The following is a 7,500-nucleotide window of genomic DNA, read 5'->3' on the forward strand; positions in this document are numbered from 1 at the left end:
CACACACACACACACACACACACACACACACACACATACACACACACAGAATGGTTAACATATTTACTGTTTCTCGTCATTAGCTATTCTGAAAGTATTATGAAAATTTCAGATATTTAGTGATATACTGTTGCCAGACTGATTCATTACTATTGTATTGTTGTTATTGTTGTTGCTAGTGTTCTTGTCAATACTATTGCTTTTGTCATATTGCCTTTTATTATTATAATTAATCTCTCTCTCTCTCTCTCTCTCTCTCTCTCTCTCTCTCTCTCTCTCTCTAAATATCAACATGCGAACAAAATGCTAAAATTAAATAATAAGCAGGCAAGTTACACAGTTGCAACATGAAGTCTTATATTTGTTCCTCGCCCGGATCTGCTGAAAGAGAAAGAAAACTTCAAAACTAATACACGGAATTACCAAAAAGTTACATCCATTTAATATAGCGAATAGGAACAACTTATTTCCTGCTTCACCAAGTGCGTAACACAAAGACAAGAATGTCTTATTGTGACAGCGTGTAATAAAATATAATACGTACTGAAATATGAAAAACCGGTAAGAGTTTTCAGTGTACAAAATCGTACTATTTCCTGCTTCCGGAATATAAATGTTCTGTTAACATGACAATAAAATGATAATCATAGTTTTGAAATGCACGGCAGTAACCTGAACATTGCATTAATAACAACCAGTATCTTATCACTCTTTATAATGATACTAGTTTCTGAAAGACAACCGAAGTAACACATCTTAACATGAACACTGTGTTGAAGTAACAAGAAAAGCTCTAGTAAGAACCACGATCTTAACACTCAGCGCTCTTGCTAATTCTACTTTCTGAAATGCATGTGAGGCAAACACGCAGCAACGACAGCTTGGCAGTTTAGGTTACATGTTCAGCAATTATCATGGGGTTTGTGCTATGGCAATGAGAGAGAGAGAGAGAGAGAGAGAGAGAGAGAGAGAGAGAGAGAGAGAGAGAGAGAGAGAGAGAGAGAGAGAGAGAGAGAGAGAGAGAGAGAGAGAGAGAGAGAGAGAGAGAGAGAGAGAGAGAGAGAGAGAGAGAGAGAGAGAGAGAGAGAGAGAGAGAGAGAGAGAGAGAGAGAGAGAGAGAGAGAGAGAGAGAGAGAGAGAGAGAGAGAGAGAGAGAGAGAGAGAGAGAGAGAGAGAGAGAGAGAGACTTATCCATCACCTTAATTAAGTAATCATGAACACCTGACCGGAAGAGATAATTAAAAGATGATCAATCAATGGAATTAATTCACACACAACCACCACCACCACCACAGCGGTCCGTGCTCTCTCTCTCTCTGTGTGTGTGTGTGTGTGTGTGTGTGTGTGTGTGTGTGTGTGTGTGTGTGTGTGTGTGTGTGTGTGTGTGTGTGTGTGTGTGTGTGTCGCGCGCTCGGACGATCACACAGGGAGAACAAAGCAACAATAACAGGAAGTTCAGGTCTTGCTTTCATAATTAAGCTTCTTACTAGTTTGTGTTACGTTGTTCTTGTATCGTTTTGTCATTTTTCCTCCTCCTCCTCCTCCTCCTCCTCCTCCTCCTCCTCCTCCTCCTCCTCCTCCTCCTCCTGCTTCTTCTTCTCCTCCTCTTCCTCCTCTTTCTCTTCCTGCTCCTCTTACTTCCTCAGTTCTTTTCCTTCTTTCCTCTTCCTTTCTTTATTCCTTCTATTTCCTACACTTCTATATGTTCATCTTATTTTTCTCTGCGTCACTGTGTCTTATTTCTTCTACTATATGTCTTCCTCCTTCTCTGCATCATTGTACCTTATTCCTTCTCTTCGTCACTGTGCCTTATTCCTTCTCTGCGTCACTGTGTCTTCCTCCTTCTCTGCATCATTGTGCCTTATTCCTTCTCTGCGTCACTGTGTCTTATTCCTTCTCTGCGTCCCTGTGTCTTATTCCTTTTCTGCGTCACTGTTTCTAATTCCTTCTCTGCGTCACTGTGTCTTCCTCTGTCCCTTCTTGATTTGGTTGCCCTTCTTTTCATTTATCACATGCCTTCCTTTCGCTTCACTTCAGTCCCTTCTATATTTTCCTCCCTCCCTTCCTCCCTCCTTCCCTCCATGTCTCAACAGCTCATGCAATTGTCTCTCTTCTCTTCCTCCTTCCTCATCTATTCTATCACATTCCCTCCATCCCTTCCTTTCCTCCGTGTCTCAATTGTTCATCTAGTTCTCCCTTAATTCTCCCTTTTCCCTCCCTCCCTTTGTCTCTCCCTCCTTCTTTCCCTCCCTCCACGCCTCATCTGTTTTCCAGACTCTCTCTCTACTTCGCAATAATTTTCAAATTAACTTTCCAATTAAGTCATTAGAGAGGAAACTTACCCCTCCCAGTGACCTCTTCCCTTTACCCCATCCCAGGCGTCCCCAGCACAGGCCAGAAGGTCAGGTCACCTAGGGAATACAAGGAGGCAGGGCAAGAGGGAGGGAGAGGAGGTAAAGAGGAAGGAGAGGAGGTGGGAAGGAGGGAAAAAGGGAAGGAAGGAAGAGAGATCAAGGGATTCTCAAGGGAGCATTTAGTGTGCGTGTTTATTTGTGTGTGTGTGTGTGTGTGTGTGTGTGTGTGTGTGTGTGTGTGCATGCGTTCAATTTATTTTCCATCTGCTTCTCTCTCTCTCTCTCTCTCTCTCTCTCTCTCTCTCTCTCTCTCTCTCTCTCTCTCTCACACACACACACACACACACACACACACACACACTTCCTCCTCCTTCCTCTCAAACGAACTGTCATTTTTTTCCTCACATTGTCGTGCTTTACACCCTGACATTCCTCCCTCCCTCCTCTCCCCTCCCTCCATGCTTTCATTTCTCTTCCTCCCTCCCTCCCTCCTCTCCTTCCACCCTCTTCCTCTCCCTCCATCACTGCAGGACCATCTCCAGTCACCTCGTCAGCACAAACGGCTCTTCCTCCTCCTCTTCCTCTCCTTCCTCCTCTTCTCCCTGATCCAGGTGTGAAGGCTCTAATTAAGATCTCTCTCTCTCTCTCTCTCTCTCTCTCTCTCTCTCTCTCTCTCTCTCTTTCTTTCTCCGTTAGTTTGGACTTCGGTTTGGTTTGGATTGTAGTGAGAACTTCCTTAATCGAGGTTTCACTACTTATGACTTCGTTACTCGGGGATTTTAGTAGCACGGCGCGCTGAGGGCAGGGCATCATTGTTACTCTGTGGGGCTGGTCACCGTGGCGTGGCGGAGCCGGCCGGCCTGGCGCAGCTCGCCGCGGGGAGCTGTTCCTCTCGCTCATCTCGCGCCTTTACACACACGACTCTGGCCAATCAAATGAAGATCTCACGGGCGGCCACAAAGTAAACACCCGCACCCCAGCAGTCTCTCCCCCGGATACCCGAGCCCCACGTGACCCCGGCGGGCCCCTGTGAGTGGTCCCCTGAATGATGGGGCGTGACCAATCAGGGATCATTATTCATCTGACGTCACACGATAAAGATGTCTGCCGTCACAAAGGGGGAATCGATAGGAAACACCGCCTCGACTTTCACAGCACATCGTCTCCCGCGTCGCAATGCTTCGCGCGGCGGGAGGCTGGGCGGCACGGGGCGGCGGGAGGGACTGAGCGGGGCCGACTGGGGCTGTGCGGGGCGGGAGGTGAGCGATGGGGGAGGCTGAGCGGCGAGGGGCGTCCCAGGGCAGTGTCACGGGGAGATGTAAGGCATGTAATGTCCTGGATAGTCGCGGCGGCCAGTCAGGGAAGGCGCGGCGGTGATACATCAAGTGGCTCTGGTCCTGGTTGGGAGAGGGACGGGGTGGGGGTGATGTGTGGGTGGGGGAGGGCAGAAGGGCAGGAGTGGGATGCCATGTGCGGTGTGGAGAGGGGAGGACATGTGAGGTGAGGAGTGGAGTAATTGATGTGGTTGGTGTGGAGTACGGGAGCAGGCAGGAAATGCTGCTTGTGGAAGGCGAGGAAGGGGGGAGGGTTATGTGAGAGTGGCAAGGGAAAGGAGGAGGTGAGAGGAATAATGTAGTATTGGTAATAAGAGGAGGAGGAAGAGTACTAGAATGGGGAGGAGGGGAGAGGGCAATAACAATAATAATGTGTAGGCAGGCAAGGAGAGATACGAGTGTCCGGGCTGGTGGTGGTGGTGGTGGTGGAGGGGGGCCAAGCTGTCATTGGCCGCAGCTCAACCAATCACCACCACGCTCCATTAGCTTGTATGGCCCCTTAGATGGCATAATACAGAATTTCACGGCCTCTTGTCCCCTTCCTCTTCCCCTTACCTCCCTCCTCCCTCCTCTTGCATCCTCCCTTCTACCCCCCTTCCCCCCAACGGCGAGTCCTTTCCCTTTAAGAAACAAGAACACAATTGCCTGTCCTGTGAGGAGATTCAAGTAGTAGTAGTAGTAGTAGTAGTAGTAGTAGTAGTAGTAGTAGTAGTAGTAGTAGTAGTAGTAGTAAAAGTAGAAGTAGAAGTAGAAGTAGAAGTAGAATTAGTAGTAGTAGTAGTATAGTAGTAAAAGTAAAAGTCAAAGTAGTAGTAGTAGTACTAGTAGTAGTATCCTCGTTGTTCAAGGATCCCCTACCCCCTCATCATCTCCTTCACTTCTGTATCATTATCATCATCACCGACGCCGCCGCCGCCGCCGCCGCCGCCGCCGCCACCAACACCACCACTACCACCACTACGCCTGGGAACAAAAGAGCATCGCCGCTCACTCAACAAGCCAGTTAGTGACCGCACGTGACCGGTAACGGAAGGAAGAAAACATTTACATATGCAAATACTTTAAAACTGCATTTATGATATGCTAATGTATGTCAAATATTAATATATAAAACTCTCTCTCTCTCTCTCTCTCTCTCTCTCTCTCTCTCTCTCTCTCTCTCTCTCTCTCTAAATACTGCCTCACCCATACGTACTGAAGAGAAAAGTCCACCAATTGAGTTATCCTTGGTGAGCCTGGCCTGGTCTGTGCCTTGTGGTGCGGGGCTGGGAGGGAAGGAGGCAGGTGTCCAGCAGGGTGACTGGAACATGACTCCTTCGCGGCAAGGGGAGAGCGAGCAGCAGCGACGGCCGGGGCGACTCGAGGACAGAACAAGAGGTAAAGGGAGAAGGAACAAAAGAGTGGAAGAAAGAGAATGGATGAGGAGGTGGGACACAGCGACACTGATGCTATCTCGTCCTCTCAAAGAACCGTCACTCAGCCCCGCCCCGCCCCGTCTCGCCCCGTCCCAACCACCCACTGTCTTCGTGTCTTAAGCCACTGTTCTACTCTAACCTGCTTCCCCGCTCCGCCCCACTCTACCCTGCTCCGCCCCGCTCAACCCTGCTCTCTGCCCAGCTTGTCCATGCATTCACTATCCACACTCCACAGCTCCGCCCCGCCTCACCCCACCCCGCCCCGCCCCGTCCCAGCCAGCACAGGTCAAACATCGTATTCTCCATCACCTCACACCTCCAGCGACTCTCACGCCTCTCCGCCCCTCAATCCCGTCATCACAGAAGGGAGGAAGGGAAAGGAGGGAGGAGAAGGCTGAGTGAGGTGAGGTGAGAAACAAACATGAAATCTTACATACCGGACACAACCACATCATTGCCACCACCGCAACCATCACCTCCACCACTACCGCAATCACCCCCTCCACCACCACCGCCACCGCCACAAGCACCACCTCTCGTGCACAAGCCACCACCGACTACTGAATGAGCACAGCACGATAAAACAACAGCACAGGTGGGAGAAACTCAGGTGTGTAAGGTGGCGGTGGCGCGGAGCAAGGTGGAGCGCGCCTAGACGAAACAAAACGAAAGAGGCCGCTGCCCTGAGGAACGCCGGCGGCTGGACCTCCCGGAGACACAACTCGCGCCCACAATTCGCTCATTAGTGTCCCAAACAGCTCGGTTATGATAGTCGACTACACGCTGCTCCCGCACGTCGACGCCCTGCACGGAAACTGGTGGTTCGCAGGGCGCGGTGACGACTCCTGAAGGGACGGAACAAGAGGGAGGAGAGGCTGGAAGGAACGGAAGGGAAGCTACAACAAAAATTAGATAGACTACTGACTCATGAAATGAAGAGATGAGAAGGAAAGGAGGATGGGAGGAATAGAAGTGAAGTTACAGCAGAGACCACATGAAGGGAAGCTGGGAGGGATGGAAGGGAGGTTAGAATAGAAATACGAGATCACATGAAGGGAAGAGACGAGAGGGAAGGGAGGCTGGGAGAAATGGAAGGAGGGTTAGAACAGAAATAAAGGATATATAGGAAGGAATGGCGTGAAAGGAATGTTAGAGTGGAAACAAGGAAGGCGTGGAGATGGACGGGAGGGAAGACTAGTGAGAAGAATGAACGAGAGATTTGATTTAAAGAAAGAGGGAGAAATTGGTTAAGAAAAGAGACTGAGAGAAAGTAAAAGAAAAGGAAAGCGGGAATGGTAGGACGGCTAAAACAAATACTAGGAGAAAACAAAGAATGAAGACTTGGAGAAAGAAAACTAGAAGGAAGAGGAATTGGAGGAGGAGGAGGAGGAGGAATGGAACACCAGAAGGTGGAGACGTGAATGCCAAGAAATGAGAGGAGGTGGAGGAGTGAGGAAGACACGAGAACAAAATGAAGGGAGGAGGAGAGGAGTGAAGGGTGAGGAAGCAAGAAGAGAACAAAATAAGAGACGAGAATGAGAGAAGAGGAAGAGGAGGAGGAGGAGGAGGAGGAGGAGGAGGAATGAGGAAGATAGGAGAGAAGGCAGGGTGAAAATAAGAGAAGAGGAGAAGGAGGAGGGATGAGGAAGTTAGGAGAGGAGAGTAAAAGGTGAAAATGAAAGAAGAAGAAGAAGAAGAAGAAGAAGAGGAGGAGGAGGAGGGGGAGGGATGAGGAAGATAGGAGAGGAGAGTGAAGGGTGAGAATGAGAGAAGAGGACAGTGAGGGATAAGGGAGAAAGGATATGTGTCAGGGAAGGGAAGGGAAGGGAAGGGAAGTGAAGGGAAGGGAAGGGAGAGAGCAATAGGGCGTGATGAATAGAACAGGATGGTGGTAGTAATTGAGAGATAAATTAATGGTGGTGTTTATATTTGACAGAGGGAAATATCACACCTCGCCATTGTTACTCTATCATTCTATTGTCTTTTTTTTCGTATTTTGTCTGCATTTTATTCACTGGTTTGTTGTCATTTTGAATCTTTGTGTCCGAGGAAATATTTTGGCAGGTTTGAGATCAGAACACTTTATATATTCATTGCATTTCTTTTTAGTTACATAAAGCAGGTTGTGCATTTATTCTATTTAGTACTTTAGTATTTCATTTAGTGTGGGATGGAATAATATAAGGGTTTGTGTCGCTTCCTCTCTCTATCATATCATGCACGCTCCACCACTTCCACCATCACCACCACCACCACCACCACCACCACAACAACAACAACAACAATAACATCAACAATAACCCTCACACCCTCGCCCAGAGTTCGTGAGACAGAAACTGATTGACAGATTATTATTCGACCCTACACACACACACACACACACACACACACACACAC

Source organism: Portunus trituberculatus, chromosome 46 (assembly GCF_017591435.1).
Source record: "Portunus trituberculatus isolate SZX2019 chromosome 46, ASM1759143v1, whole genome shotgun sequence".
Classification (NCBI taxonomy): domain Eukaryota; kingdom Metazoa; phylum Arthropoda; class Malacostraca; order Decapoda; family Portunidae; genus Portunus; species Portunus trituberculatus.